The 15,809-nt window shown below is 42.9% G+C and overlaps 1 protein-coding gene across 1 annotated transcript in view; it reads left to right on the forward strand.

Moving 5' to 3' along the window:
* Positions 1–15,809, forward strand: part of TMEM178B (transmembrane protein 178B) — a 226,252-nt gene that overhangs the window by 64,938 nt on the left and 145,505 nt on the right. The window lies entirely within an intron of this gene.

Here is a 15,809-nt window from a genome sequence, read left to right on the forward strand (position 1 = left end):
CAGACTGAGGGAGGTGCTCACTGATAAATGAGAACAGAGGCTTTGGCTGACAACCTGCTCAGAGCCTTCTTCTCACATACAGTTTGTCTTTGTAGCAGACCGATCGATTTGTTCTTAGGACCTACATCTCTGTTTCTGCTGCTGACTAGAAATTCTGCTGAGGCATGAGAAAGTGGTGGTAGGGAAGAGGCATTTGTATGCAGAGATTAATATTGAGTTAAATACAAAAATGAATAACAAAATCAATGCCCTATTTTTTAATTCAGTAGAATGCTCTGTACGTGAATGTATTCTCATGCAGTTCAGGCTGCTGCTGTTTCATGCTTTCAGGAGAATTCATTGCTGGCTTTTATTGTAGGATATGTCCTGCTGCCAGCAGCTCCTGGATGCGTGTGGCATTGCTCTCCTTTGAAGATCTAGAAAGAGAAATGCTGCACCCTTTAAGGCATGGGGAAGGAGCTTAGCCCTCGGTGGTAATTGTAGCCAGTGGTCACCAACTTGTAACGTTTGCTGAAGCAACAAGATCTGACAGGGATGGAATTGCCTTGGGATGCATTGGCTGGCCTTAAAGCTTTTCTCCTTCTCATCTCGGGGATGGAAAAGTGTTTTCACTGATAAAATTGAAGAGGTAGGATTTTACAAGGAAGGATGCCACTGCAACTTGCTCTTGTTACTACGTAGTCATGAGAATTAGTGAAAGTCCTGAGCTCCTCTGTCTCAGTGGAAGCAGTTAACAGCTCCTTGAAGATGGCAGGGGTTGAGGGATGTTGATTCTGATCGAAAATTTCAAAGGTGGTAGTGAGCAGCTACCGTCCAGACTGTGTCAGTTGAGAAATGTGTAAGACCTCTGACTTTTCCAGGGCTTTCAGTCTCTGTTTTACTCCTGCCTTATGTGGCTGTTGCTTTGGGAGGATCCTTTTAAGCCCTGAGGAGGAGAAGGTGTAATGATACAGTTGATTTTCTGCGTTGGGAAGAGTCGGACCTGGTTTGAGACTCATTGGTGCTCGTAGACCTGCCTGGTCAAATTTGGTAAGGCATTAAGAATGTTCTAGAGGGTCTTGCTAAACTCCTATTTTTTTTTTTTTTGAGACACCTATGTGGAGAAATACATGTTTTTATTGTGACATGACAAAGAAAAGGAATATTGAACTCATACCTGTCAGAAGGTTGTAAGATATTGGTCTTGCAAAATACTATGCCGTGCTCATTCGTCCCTGAAATCAGAAGATCAGGCGGTTCGGTTCCCTTCAGGTTTTCTGCTACCACCTGTCATCTCTGCTGATGCCAGTTTTATGTTAAAGTTGCTTATCTGTGTGCGAAAAGAAACGCACCCCCCACCCAAGACATCATCTGTAGAGTTCATAGGGTAGAAGGAAGGGTCTTTGGTTTATGCTTTTGTTTATGTATGTGTGCTTTTGCCACTGCTGTGAGCAACAATGGCTTTTCTGCAACCATCTGCTGGAAATCTCACTACATATTGTAGGAATTATTCTCATAAAGAAGTTCATCTTTATCTTGGCCATGGCTCAAGTAAAGGGTTATTCTGAAGCTGCGTTTGTATTCCCCCCTCACCCTGAAATATCGTTGCTGATATACGTGGCTGTGTAAGGGACTTGGTGTGTGCATCCCTTGATGGGATCAGCAAGATCCTGAGCCTGGTGTGCTGGCAGATGATGGGAGCCTTCAGTAGGGTATTTGTCAGTCTGCAAAGTGGCAGTCTAGACACACTGTGCTCACACGTTTACGTATCTGATTTGGTCCGAGGCACTTTCAGGGTGAGGCTGCTTGTTCCGTCCTTGGGGAGGGCACGCTGACTGAGTGGGTGTGCATGCATAATTCTGACCCAGATTTTCTTGCTAGTTCATGAGTCAGGTAAGTGTAGGTAGAGGTAGATGGAACTGAAGTTTTAATCTCCCTATCTGAAAAACAGGGAAGGAGAGAAATACTTGGCTGCCACCCTTTTCACCAGAGCAGTTAGGTGCAATGGTGAGTGTTTGATATATGGGGTTAGCCACTGGAGGATCTGGAGGTCACTGCGTTTAAGAATGAGCTGAACCTACATGACTAGTTCCTGTGTAGGAAGAGCAACCTTGCTGTTTTTCTCTAAACCATCTGTTTTAAAAGACAAGGGCAATACCAATCTTTTCAAATTGTGTTTCAGTTGAGGGGGATGTTCTCCCTTTGCAGTGGAGTAAACAAAGTGGGGTAAAACTCCACTTTCAGAAAGTCCCTATAATTTTAGTCCCTGCCTTAGGAGCCGACCTGATTTTATACCTCTGGACTAGCTTCATCCAGGGCACAGCTACTTCAGCTCACCACTGCTCACCTTGAGGTAGGATAGTGTTTCCAAGTCAACCTGGCCATTATTTTCCTTTGAGCAATTTCCTATTCAGAACTTCTCTTTCCTTGAGTGTTGTGACAAACAGCAAAAGGAGTAAGGCCCAGGCCCGCTGTTCTTCCTGCTCTTGCTACAAGTAATTTCTTGGATCTGTAGCATAAGATAGGAAAAAAAAATACATCAAAGTTTCCTGATGGAACACTGGGGCAAAATGGCATCCTGGAGAATTTCAGAGGAACAGTCACCCTGCTAAAGATGATGACCTCTTCCAGGCTGAAGCAACTGCTGTCATTTGCCATGTTTGTATTTTAGTAGTGGTTATTTTCCTTCTCTGGTGCATGGGCAGCAAACCGTGGTGCCTGGGAAGGAAATCTGTTGCTTTGCCTGTTCACTGGGTGGAGCATCAGAGGAGAGAGGGCTCCAGCTGTGCCCAGCAGACTGCTTTTTTCAGACTGATGGGCAGGACTGATGCTCTAGCAGTTCCTCTTGAGTTGCAGAAGTGGGTGAGGGGCAATTAATTTGAGGCTGAGGGCCCCATGGCACCAGGCAGCACAGAAAGCAGATATTCTTCTAGCTATGCTGTTAGCTATGTTAGAAGAACCCAGGGGAGCAGCTGGACCTGGAGGAATGGTTGGAGCTGATTTTATCATTTCTGATTTTATCTTTTTTTTATTGTTTGACATTTTCAAGATGGAACCTTTGCTCCAAATTGATTGCCTATGACAGCATGAGCCCGGGAAATAGGACTTCTCTTCTCTGCAATCACTTCCTTTCAACTATCTCTGGTTAAATAGGGATAGAGGGAGGGATGATTGTAATATTGCCAGCTCTCACCTGTCAGGAGATAAATATTCATCTAATTAGACAAAACCAATGTCTATATGAGCTGAGAGGGGAAGGGAGAAGGGAAGGAAAGCTGTGCCCCACAACTGTGAGCGTGAGTAACTGTCTCTATGGAAGATGCCAGTGTAACGATATGAGCGAGTCACTATTAGGCATTTATCCTGTCATATTTTGGCCCCAGCCTTGTGCACAGAAACTTGATCCATAGTTCTGGCTTCTGAAAAACTCCAGCAGCAACACTTATGCTTTTAGAAATGGAGGTACATATTATTCGAATAAAAATCTAAGAAAATCTGCACTGTTCTAAATTTATTCACATATTCAGCTCCATGAGTTCTGTGCTGTTCTCATAGGTTCACTTTCAGTATACTACTGATTTGCATTCACAAAATGTGTGGAAAGTGATCATGGCAGGGATTTGAACTGTAGAATATGGTACAGGCACTGGGAAGGGTGAGTGGCATTTTTCAGGTGATGGAATAAGCACTTTAACTGGATGCTTGTACTTTAAGATAGCATCAACATAGCCTCCCTTTTATGGTCAACTAACTTTTTTCCTCTTGTCCCAAAAAACTTCAGGAAACCATCATCTGGTATATTATGGCAAGAAGTTAAAAAACTGTGTTTGTTTTGAAAATGGTAGTACCACCAAGGTAATGAGGGAATGTGATATTCATTTGGCATTTTCCAGGAACCAACAGTGCTGTTTCCTAAAGCCACTGTGGGGAGAAAGGCACTGAAAGCCCAGGGAGTATTTAGTCTATTGGCTTACTCCTTGGAGCAAAACAGGCACTTGTTGGGATGATGTTTTATACCATCAGGAGGACTGTAGGAAGGTCATTCCTGTTGGAGTTTTTTGTTTGGTGGCTTGTTTTTTTTTGTGTGGGTTATTTTTTTGTGTGTTTTTTTTTGTTTTGGTTTTTGGAAATAGGCTATAGACAACCCAGGCTCTAAATTGACCTATTGCTGCAGTCTTTAAGAAACAACTGTTTTGTGAAGAAGGGTAACCACAGCATAGAAGATAGATGCAGACAGAAATTTCTAAGTATGCTTAAGCCATATGTCTTATATTTCACTTTCTTGCTGGGAGAGTTAGGATTAGAAACTTATTTTGAGAAAGCCAAATAACGTAGAAAAGAGAGGAAGATGCAGATAAGAGGAGATGGGTTGTCCTCATACTTTCTTAGAGCCAGTCTAGCATGATGATGCTTTATTTTTGCCTCTAGCTTCTTTTGTTTAGACCTTATGCCTCCTCGCTCATTTTTACCTTTGAACATACTTGTATTTTCTGTGGGACTTCTTTGTGCATCCATTCCTTGAACAATTTCAACAAGAACAACTGTGGAGGTACTACAGCGTTGTGGGTTAGCCTGCTGTGGGCTCAGACCTGCCTGGAGCCCCACAGGGCTGATGTGTGCGGGTCACTCTGCAGTCTTCCTCACTGTGGTCTTGACAAGGCAGAGGTAAAAGGGGGCTTCTCCAGGGCCACCTTCTCTCTGAGGCAGCTGAAGAAAGTATTGCAGCTTTAAGGTGCTGTGAACAAGCAAGTTGCTGATGTGTTTTCTTGAAGAGTGAGATTTCTTTTTCTCTCAGGAAGCAAGTCACTGCCTCTTCCCTTTCTCCTGCCTTGGTAGCTGAAATGGGACAAATGCTGCATGATGCTCAGAGCCTTTGTACGGCAGAGCTCCCAATGACTTGTGCCATATTGCGTGAAAGTCTCCACATCAGAAGGGAGATGACAAATTCTTCCTTCTCTCCAAAAGCTTTTATTTTGCTGACTCATAGAGCCTATCATGTGAGGTAGACAGCTGGGTCTTTAAGTCTGTTACGTTTCCTTCCTCCCTATATATCACAAACTCAGAATTTGTACTTTGGATTAAACATGGCCATAAAAGAGGGAATTTCTGTTTGTCTGCTCTTCTCCACCTTACTGTTGCCACCTAGGCCTGTTTTCCACAGCAGACAGTGTTTTGTGTCGAAGAACATGAAGAGTGCTGCATCTGGGCAGAGAGTGGCTGGAATTGCTATGGAAACTGATCTCTTCCTGCACAGCTTAGAAATTGTGTCACCAGACTGCTTTAGAGAGAACCTGTTCACAAATTAACTGATGTTTCCTGGGAAATGTTTAGAATTTCCTGGTTTTTTAGAAATACTCCTTGTCTGGCACTGGAATCTCCTTTGCCCTACCGCCTCACTTCTACTGCGGGACCACAGGATACAGGCTCTGAATTTAGAGCATTGGCATGGGGAGCTGCATTGTCAGGAAAAGAGGATCCATAATGCCTTGTGTTAATGGGAATGATAACATTCATTTGGGCTGTTGAAAACTGCAATAATCCTATGTTTGTAGTGGTCTGAAAGCCTTTTGCATAAAAAATGAATTGTAAAGTCAAAAGTAATAGCCTGGCACATTCTGAGAGGAGCAAGTGTTGGAGGAAATGAAGGATTTCTGCAGGATATAGAGAGTGGTAATATTATAATTCATATAGCATCTACACTGAAAGCTGAATGGATTTTATCAGCCTTAATGGTCCGAACGTTGCAGGAGCTTCAGGCTTCCTCATTAAGGCTTGCAAAGCACTCACATACCTCCTTGTAACCAGTAAAACTACTGGGGAGGGGGCTGGAAAAATGTCCTTTTGCGGAAGTCAGTTATGGTACTGATGGCAGTGGCAACAATTAGCATTCTGGAAAAGACTATCTATACTTCTAATTTCTACAGGCTTCCCAAGCCTTCTCATCATTCCATGGAACAAGATGTTGAGACTTGCACAGAAGCTCAGTTGATAGCTTGACAATGCATTAGTAACACCAGTAGGCTCGTGGGCTTGACCCTGCCTGCTTTTATAAGCAACAATAAATATTTCATTGTTGTATCTGTATTAAGTGCCGACCTGAGAGAATTTTTTCCTTTTTTTTTTTCTCCCCTGGGTACTACTGAAAGCAGTGTTTGAAATAAATAGGCAGCATCTTCCACTTCTTGCTCCTTTCTTCCGCTCTCCCTTCCATACTCCCTTGGGTCTCCCTCCATTCTTATCTTCCTCTACAAGGAAATGCTGTTTCATTTTTAATTAGCTACCTTGACCCCCAGATGGTGGTACACCCTGAAGTACGACACCGTCCTGCTGGTCAGCGCCATTTGGCTGATGATATGATGTCATTCCTTAATGCATTGGTTATTAAAGCAGACAGGGCAGCCATCCTGGAGGTTAGTCAGGCGGCAGGTGCTCACATGCCTGGAGGTCTAGTGTTGTTGGATCTCCATCATATTCATCATTCCCATAGCTAATGGCCAGGTGGTAGTAACAGACCTTCTCATTTCCCACTCTCTTTCTCTGCTCTAGGGTTTTCTTCATATCCTGCTATTCCAAGCTAAGATATAAAAATTATTTTTATTGGCACCAAAATCTAAGACCTATTTTGAAATCTGTGAGGGATTTTATTGCCTTCTGCTAGGCTTCATCTTAGGATCTGCTAATATGGCTGTGACCTTAATACCTACACTAGTGAATAGCTTTCCCAACTGCATACTACTTTTTATTTCCTATACTACCTTTGCTTCTTAGAGACAGAAGAGCAGAGAAGGGATAAGGGAGGAAGTCAGTAGACCTCCCAGTCCTGAGCTGATGGGGATGTCTGAGTAGAAAACATGGCCAAGATTCAGGAAGGGAGGAAATGAGGACAGAGAATGGGGTGAAACTTTGTGCTGGTGAGTTGGGAGAGGTGAGACAAAGGATTACTGAACGTTGAGACTGGGATAAGGGCTAGAGTGGTAGAATGGAACAATTTGGAAGTGAAAGTGCAAAAATGGCCAAGCTCTCTGTGTGTGTTGGGAGAGAGTGGGGAACTATAAGGGAAGGATCCCCTCCAAAGCCCTGTCCGGAGTGTACAAGTCAGGAATCTAACTGTACACCTACCACTAACACATCTGTGAGACACTGGCGGAGGAGAGGTCTCATCCTGCTCTCTCAGCCACCAGCTCATGTAAGAGGAGGCTCAGAGGTGAATTAGAAGAGTTTTATTGTGCTTTTGAAACATTCGCCACTCTTCTGAATCAGTAAGAAACCCCACACTAGGATTCCTGCTTTTGCAGTTTGTTGTTTGTTTTAAAGTTAAGGTTTTTAAAATGCTTGTCTGATTTTGTTTTAAGGTTGCAAACACAAGCATGTAAAGCTTGGAGATGACGCAGCTCAGGCTGCATACTTGGCCTTGATTTATCTCCTCTGAGTACACTCATTATCAAGTCTTTAATTACTATAATCACATACTGTGTTTTCTACAGGACCCCTGCCTTGTTCCATACATTTGTGATATTCTGCTTCTATTCAATGACATATTAAATGTTTGGTTTCTTTTTCATTGTTTAACATGTGGCTGCCGGCCTTTTTATTGCAGAATACACAACTTCTGATCCAAAGACAGAGTTAACCACTTCACGTCACGTTTCTAATTATTGTACTGAAGCATGGCATGGAAAGATAAATATGTTAATATCTAATAACCTTTTGAGGAGGGCTATAATTTCCATTTTAGGTCTGGAAATTAAAGTTAACTGGTTTGGGTTTTTTTGGGTGTCCAGCTGGAGATGATGAGGACTTGGGTTTTACAGTACTTAGCATGAAATAGCTTTGTATGTTCAGAGCACTGTTCCCATTGACTTTCAGAACTGCTATAAGTGCTCCACACCTTGTATATCAGACTTCAAATGGTCGCCCAACTCACGCTGGGTCAGAGTAAATGAAGAGAACATGGCTATCGACCACCTCTAAAGAGATTTCTTAGGCTAATTGACTTATCACCAAGGACTTTTGGGGTAAGCCTAGAGGAAAGTGCTTGTGTGAGAGGGAGGAGGAACTGTATGCTAACTTCTACTGCTCTTAGCTAGAGGGTTGCATACATTCTCACCTTTCACATTGACCCTTTCAAAGGGTCACGTTCTTGTGTCTCTGAACTTTGGTGTACTTGACTTGGTAGCTTTCAAAACCTTTTGATTTGTTTTAGATTTATGTTTGGGTTTTTTTGCTATATTTGTAAGTGCAGGCACTTGGATTCACCTTGGCTAAGGTGATGTTTTATGCTGTCTCCCACTGTTGGAAAAAAGAAGACACGGTTTTATTTTCATCATTGGAAAGAGTCTTAGGGTTTTTATGGAGCTGTTCTGAGTGCAGGAAAATTGAGAGCAAACCCGCTCCAGCCTTACTGGTGATTTGTTGCAGAGGAGTATTAGAGACATTTTGCCTGTTGCAGTGTGGAGATGTTGACAGGTAAAACATACCATTGCTAATCATTTCCAGTCATTCAGCCAGTCAAAATATAGCTTTATTAATATGCATACAGAGCTCTCTGTTTCCCTTCTCTCCCTCTTGAGAGACACAGAGGGGGAGAGATGGGCGTTTTTCTGTCTCTTGGCTAATCAAGAATGATGTTTTGTGCATTCTTAGGGTAAGAACACAAGAAAGAACAAACAGGATGATCTAATGGGTCTCTTCCATCTCTGACTTCTATAATTTTTGATTTATATACCAATTTAATGCCTGGATTATGATGATTTATATCCTAGTTTATTTATACCCCAGTCTGATGCCCCACTCCACACTGTTAGTGAGATGAAAGGCAGCCAGTTAAATATTTCAAGGTGATTACATGCCATATGCCACACACAGGGTTAGTAATGAGAAGTAAATGCTTCCTTGCTTCAGTGCAAGAAGAAAGACTTAAGTGGAACATTTTGGAAATGAGATTATTGTGATTTGTTCACATAGCCATGCACCATCCATAAGGGAACATCAGAGCAGCCAGCATGAGATAGGTGCCAACAAACTTTGAATCAAACAGCCTGGCTTTGACCCTGGCAGAAGAAGCTGCAGGCTGAAACATGTAGGTGATTTTTATATATTGATGTCTACTAGGCAGTGGTTGCCATTTTAATTACTGTTTGCAGTGATGCTCTTTGTATATTGAATTACAGAATAAACCTGATCCTCACATACAACCAGGACGTCCTCCTACTTGCTACTCTGAAAAGGTCTAAAATATGTGAATATTAGTGTGAAAACTATAACGCAGCTTTACATCCTCAGATTCTTATATTGCTAACTGGGCCATGATGATTTTGGCCACGTTGTCAGAGCTGAATATAGTTCTGGCCCAGGAAGACTGGATGAAGCTGAAGGATTTGTCTTAGGGCCCATCCCAAGACTCCTTAATTGACTGGGTGAATCACAGTTTAGCTGTTCAATTATTCCCTGCCCACCTCCAGGAACTGATTGCACAGTTGGTGAGGGAATAGGAAATCAGGAATATAAATCAACTGCAGGTATCTCCTGTGGGACTTCAGAGTTCAGTCTTGCAAATCTCATCTGGCTGCTCTGGATGTAGGTTATATTTAATGGAGCTTGAGCCTGCATGTCCCTCTGCATCACTGGAATTATGACAGCTAATTTGAGTCTATCTGTTGCTGGTGTGTGCAATTGATCGATATCTCTTTCATAAATACAAACACTCTCTCATCTCTGCCTCCATCAGCTTTGTCTTTTCTGGCTTGCCCTTTGCATCCCCGTATCTTTTTTTTTCTGCCCCCCCCCCCCCCTTGATTCTCACCTAGATATTCTGAGAGAAGGAAATCAATGGAAGACTATCACTTACTGACCTAAAAGGGGCAGTTTTACCATACACAACCAAGGCTGTAAATAATTCAGTAGCATCCCTGTCTTTTCTTTCCTCCTGTAAGATTGGGTTTATTAAAATTTTATCGGAGGGGACATAGAAGTGGCTGAATTACTGGTTTTACCTGATACAATCTATAGTGATGCATTAGCTTGGTACTAGCTGCTCTTCACTCATCATCATAGGCACATACTAAATCAGTCTTCCTTGTAGAAGCCATTCTTCAAGATGTTATAATCACATATTTGAATATGATGTAATGCCATTCCTTAAAGCTCACTCTCATGCCTGGTTGTGTTACTATGGGAAGAAAAGTGTTAAACTGCCAAGGCAAGGCTTAATCTTTTTTCCAGAATTGGGAGGAAGTTAGTAGTGACATGACAGTAGTGACATGACTCCATGTACACAAAGGTCCTAATCAGAAGGCAGCAATAGGCTGGGGTCTGAGAGTTTGGTTCTCTTATATTTGTACCAGACGAATAATTCTATTGAAACAAGAATAGATATTCTAAGATAAAAATAATGTGAAATCAGCACCTGGGTGCAAAACACTCAATAGATTTCAGAAAAAAATAGCTCCTTGAGATTTTAGACTTTTTGATATTTCAGTGAAAATGAACAGATTCCACAATTACACTTTTCAGTTAATGCTGCTGCTGATAGTGTGTAGTGCACCTTCTGTCCTAGCATCTTGAAACACTCGGTATCCTTCTGACTTAAACTGGGTGCCGAACGAGGAGTACAACCCTAGTACACCCATTTCACATGCAGAAAGAGTTGCAGAGAAGTTAATTGACCTGCTAAATGTCATGCAGAGAGTGAGTGGGAGAGCCAGAAACAGAACTCAGGTCTTAGGACTCCCACGGCTATAAGTGCTAGACAATACTGCCTCCTGTATTGCCAGAGATTATGCAGCATATCTCCTAAAAGACCATTGAAAACCCCTATATCAAGGATAATTTTTTTCTCAAGATATTTAAAAAATATATAATAATTTTCAAGTGAAAGCTTACTGGCCAAAACTGGAATCCATTACATACATTAGTGGTGATTTTATCTTGGAAATAATGGCAAAAGAACCTTCAAAGGTTGGTAGTGAATTAAGGTCTACAAAGTGAGGATTCCTCAGCACCTTCTGAAACCTAGGTCCTTGGAGGTATCTGAGAGTGAGCAACTAGAATCAATAATCATTTCAATATTATCTCCATTAGAATATGTGTGGGTGCTGTGGATTTTCTGCCACATGAATTGTACTCAAAACCTGTGCCCTCACTGATTGTCATGACAACCGATACACACAGCAAGAATAACATACTGACATTCAGTTTCACCTGCAAGTGCTCTTAACTGTCATTTTATTTGAAAAGTAATCAAATGAGTACATTTTAAGAAATAATTATCAGTCCTATTACAGAGCCACAAAATAATTTAGAAGAAGGAATAAACACTGAATGGAAAATTGTAGGAAAATAATTTTAAAATGGCCTTCCTGCTCTGGCCTGAGGAGAACTTGTTCTCTGTGGTGAATCCTCCTTGATCAGCAGAGTGGCCACAGCCAGCCCATCCCAAAATGGCATGGGTGAGGGATTGATTAATTGACAGGTGTAGTCCTGCACCATGATTATTAGCTGTGAACTACCCACTGCTGGGGTATATTAAAGCTATCTGTGATTTATTCCAACATAAACTTTAGGCTGAACCGGTCTTAGGCTCACTCTAGGAGTATCTTCATCCCTCATGGAACTCAGCATGTGTTAACTGTGTTAACTTTCTGATGTATTTTATTGCTGTATTTGCATGAGAGTAAGATTTTTATTCGGTAAACAAGCCTTGGCTCTGACACTTAACCCTTCACTGAAGCACTAGTTTTCTGTACCAACCTCAGTTGAAGAAGTGGAAGTCTGTGGTGACATCACTTTCAGGGAGGACCAGATTTTTCATGTGGAAGGAGTTGAGAATTTTTTTATAAAAAGCAGACAATTCATGTAAAAGCCTTTTGTAACAAGGAACAGGGCAGAGAAATGCAAAACCTACTTGATATGACAATAGGATTAGCTTTTCTCAGAAGTCCTCCCAAAGTTTTCATGGAGGAATCAATAGCTCTCTGAAGAGCTGAGTTGACGGCTCTGCTAGGTGAAGCTTTCTGATGGACCAAGAGTAGCACAGGCAGGAACACTTTGAAAAATCTGTGTGATGCATGGATGGATTAGATCACTTGATGTATCTCTCTGGCTGCTAGTTTGTAGGATTCTCTGATTAATGGTTCTGGTCTTGATTTTCCACAGGAAGGCATCCCTTATGCAAGTAAGAGAGCAGAGTTCCAGAGGTAAATGAATCCCCATTTTATGGCATTCAGATGACACCAAGTGCAATTTTAGGATATCCTTTTTTTAATCGCTATTGGGGAGACTCAGTATTTTTCTAGCCAGAAAATACCGAGCATTTGTCATCAGCTTATTGAATTTATGATGAGTGTTTTGCTGTCCTTTTCTCACAGAGCAGAAGAGTTGATCTGTTGATGTACAAAAGCGATGCTTAAAGAAGGCATAGTAGATACTGTTGTAGGGGCTAAGACCCTGTAGTAAGGCCTGAGAGGCCTCTAAACCTGGTGGTGCAGTCACCAGAAGAGATGCATCAGCTGAAAGGGTTCCACGTGAGTGGGGGTTCAGGGAGAGCTAATTCCTAGGTGGTGATGACCTATAAGAACTGCAATCTTGGTTATGAAGTTGGCAGGAGGAGTTTTGGTCAAAGAGGATATAGATAGGATGCTAATGTGGCCCCACATTATCTACAGCAGGCTCTGACCCACACAGCAATCTCATCTTGGTGGGGTTGGGGGGAAATAGCGTGAGACAGAAAGCCACCTGCTTTGACAGCTGCCTTCATTTTCATGTTGATAGAAAGGGAAAGACATCTGGTGAGTGGCATGGTTGGCAGCTAGAGGAACATTGCTGCTTTCCAAGTCTTTTATTCCTATACTGTAGGCATGAGCAGAGAAAACACTCCCAGGTATAGAAGCAGTACTCTCACAGCCTTTGAGAGCGGTGAGTGAAGAGAGGGATATTTGTATGACTGGGACACTGTGGTGTTGTGGTTTTGTGGGGTTGTTTTGTTTTGTTGGGTTTTTTTGTTTGTTTGCTCTTTTTTTTCTTCTGAGGGTGAAATTGGATGAGCTTTTACTGATGCCTTTAAGAATATGAATAAGGCAGCCAAGGTGATGTGTGTGAACACCTGGGGAGAAGCTAGAAGAGAGAACAGAGAATAATGGAAAAGCTGCTGGGGGAAATAAATGCAATGCCTAGATGCTCTTCTGCATATAGAGAGAACCTCTCTCCTCTGTTTATTATGCATCAATATGGATGCATTAGATTCCTGTGAAAATCAAACAAATTCCTGACATTGCTGGCACCACTGAGACAATAACCAGAAGCTGTTGCCTCTGTCACTTTGCTTTTGCAGCAAAGTCTGGAAGTGAATGAGGCTGGTGTGAGTTTGCCATCACTCACTCATTACTTTTTAAAATTTACTTCTCAGTCTGTGTGTGTCAAGCTCTTGGCACAGCCCTGATAAGCAACAGAAAGGTTGAGCAAACAAAGTGAGCCTTTCCACAGATCGATAGAGATCAATCTCTTCATTTCGACTGAATGACAAAACAAAAACAGCAATTAAAAGTATGTTTGATGCTGATAGCTAGTGGGCAGCTCCCAAAACCAGAGTACCAAGGGACACACAGGAGAGCTCTTACCTGCACGTTATTTACACTGACCCCATCAGAAGTGTGATGTTAGCACAGACATGAGGCTCGCACAACAGGTAGCTGTGCCTTGAGGCGTGTGCATGAAGGATCCTGGCCAAACTATTTGACTAGGGCTGTGTTTGTTATTTTGTTAGTTACCAGTGGTCCATGATGCTGGCTGCAGTGCCATACAGCTTTGGGCATATGTATATCCTACATCACGGCATCCAAGGCAGAGGGACAGGTGACATGAGGATGGAACTATATTTTGGTGTTAGTCAACATCTGTAGTGTCAATTGGTACCAGATCACATGCAGCTGGTACACTAACTTACATAAAATCTAGGAGTGGGATAATTAGTTCACTTAGGTGTCATTAGATCATTCAATCAACCACGTGGGACATTGCCACACCAGTGTGCTGAACCCCAGCAAACCTTACAGGTATCTCAAAGGCAGCATGACTAGACAGCCTGTGAGATTCATTGGACTTTTTCCTGAGCAAGTGCTGCATACTGAAAGGCTTGCTCACTGCTGCATTCAAGTATCAAAACATAGGTCTTGGTGATGCAGTTTTAAATGATGCGTCAGTACACAGTATCGTTGAGAAAATAGTTGTCCTGGTAGGACCACTGGCTACTTAGAACACTAAGTTATAAAAACATTATTGTAGGCACTGCTGTATATACCCATCTTATACCCAGCTGTACATGAACGTCTGGGATGGATATTCAACAAGTGGCAGCAGGAAAGTAAGCAATGTAAGTGGAATATTGCTGCTAGGAAATAGCAGTAGCTGATGCTCAATTCCCTTCCTTTTATGAAGGAGTGGAAAACTGATTTTTCAGTTGTCCTGAACTCAATGTGTTGTTTTGTTTCTCTTGCTACAATGCTGGCATCATCAATAAAAATAAATGAGATGCAGTTGGATGTGACCGTTCTGGTGTGCCTCTGGTGTGAATGAACAGACAGCAGGAACAGAACATTGGCTCCTGCAATAAGACGAGTTTTCTCCTTATTTGGGGGGGGGGTGTGTGTGTGGGAAGGCTGAAATAATGTATTGTGTGTGAAAGCAAGAGGCTTGACAGCACCAGCTAAAACCAGGCATACTGCAGGCAAGGACTGGGCAGTTTTCCCAGTTGCAGCCACGCTGGTTTGCTTAATCACCATGTACAAACTCTTGTCGTAGCAAGAGTTGATCTGTTGTTGGTGCGGTGCGCTCTCTTGTCTTCAGACGGTTTTGCTGCTGTGTCTCAAGCGCTCCCCTGCATATTTGTCCTGCTTTTCCTGAAACATAGCACTATTGCAGCTGCAGCCATGCAGCTGTGCTCCCAGGGCTGCCACTCAGGTTGGAACAGATCTTGCTTCTGTGTCATGCTCTCCTGGAGGAGGTCAGATCCTGTAGACTAGCGTCCATTTGTAGAGTATGAGTTTAACTCATGGCCCTGATCTTTAGATCCTTGGCTTTATCTGCCCTCTAATTTTGGGGCATGGAGTGTCTGCATGGTGCGTTTATGCTTCTCATAACACAGCTATCTATTTGGCCCCTGATGCAAGTGTGTTGTAACTGGGCCTGACAGACATGGCCCCGAGAACTTGTTGTACCAGTAGATTTCATTGGAGGGCAAGAGCCCTCTGGAGGGACCGGTCAGCTCTTATTCAGTTGTGACGTTGGAGAAACAGAGATAGTGTAGAGTAAGTGATTTTTGGCTTTCTGTAAGCTGAAGGCGTGCAAACTGCCCGAGGAGTGGGCTGAAGGTGCTGCTGCGGTGCAGCTGGAGTGGTGCAGAGGGGCTGTGGGCCTGCTTCCAGCCCCTGGAAGAGGAAGGCTGAGGCTTAAGAAGAGCCAGCTGCATCCCTGCACTCTCCTTTTCCCCGGTGGTGTCCCTGTGTAGGTCCTTGTGGGGGTTTTACCAAACTGAAATCCTGTGCCGGGGAGGTGTACTGCTGCTTTGAAGAGGAGAACAAAAGAGCTGCACAAAGGGAGATCTAAAACCTTATGGAGCAACATCACATGGAAACCACAGGAGGTGGAAATTTTTCGCTGTGGCATCAATGAGGCAAAATCCCAGCACATTAGGAAGACAAAAACAAGCCCAGAGTTGATGGAGCTGCCCTCCTGCGAAGCCTTGGTCGTCATGGCTGTCCTGCTCTGCCAAAGCTGCTCTGAGACTGCTCAGAAACAATTACCTCTCCTCCCTCTTCAGGGAAATGACAAGGGATGGG

Source organism: Tauraco erythrolophus, chromosome 4 (assembly GCF_009769465.1).
Source record: "Tauraco erythrolophus isolate bTauEry1 chromosome 4, bTauEry1.pri, whole genome shotgun sequence".
Taxonomy (NCBI): Eukaryota; Metazoa; Chordata; class Aves; order Musophagiformes; family Musophagidae; genus Tauraco; species Tauraco erythrolophus.